We start from the raw sequence: 506 nt of genomic DNA on the forward strand, positions 1-506 counted from the left end.
AAGGATACTCAACAACAGATCATGAAAAAAATAGCCCATGTGTCGCTCCGAAAAATTCCCGCCACGCGCGCGCCTCCGAGAGACCGCGGGATTAAAAAAAAATGATTGAATCTTCCGTCCACATTACCCCTATCCCTTTTTTTTAGGACACGAAATCTCGCGGTGCAATTAATCTCCCACTTGTCCTGGGATTTATCTAAAGTGCTATTATCCTCTACTCTCATACATCATCGAAATAAATCTTTTAGACCTGCTCTCTCTTACATTCCTAGTGTGATTATTTCACACTAGATTCCGCTTTGTCTGAAGATAAACGAGATATGGAAGCTGTAAATCTCTCGCTTATCTGACTGGACATTATAAGGATGGTGTGGATGCTGTGAAGATGTGCACTGTGCATTATGTACTGGCAGATTCAATGGTATAAGTCCATGGTAATAATGGGGAAAAATCATGGCATAAACAGTAATAGAATTGGTTGTAGGAGAGTTACGAAAGGAAAGGAA

Source organism: Penaeus monodon, chromosome 15, assembly GCF_015228065.2.
Source record: "Penaeus monodon isolate SGIC_2016 chromosome 15, NSTDA_Pmon_1, whole genome shotgun sequence".
NCBI classification, from domain to species: Eukaryota; Metazoa; Arthropoda; class Malacostraca; order Decapoda; family Penaeidae; genus Penaeus; species Penaeus monodon.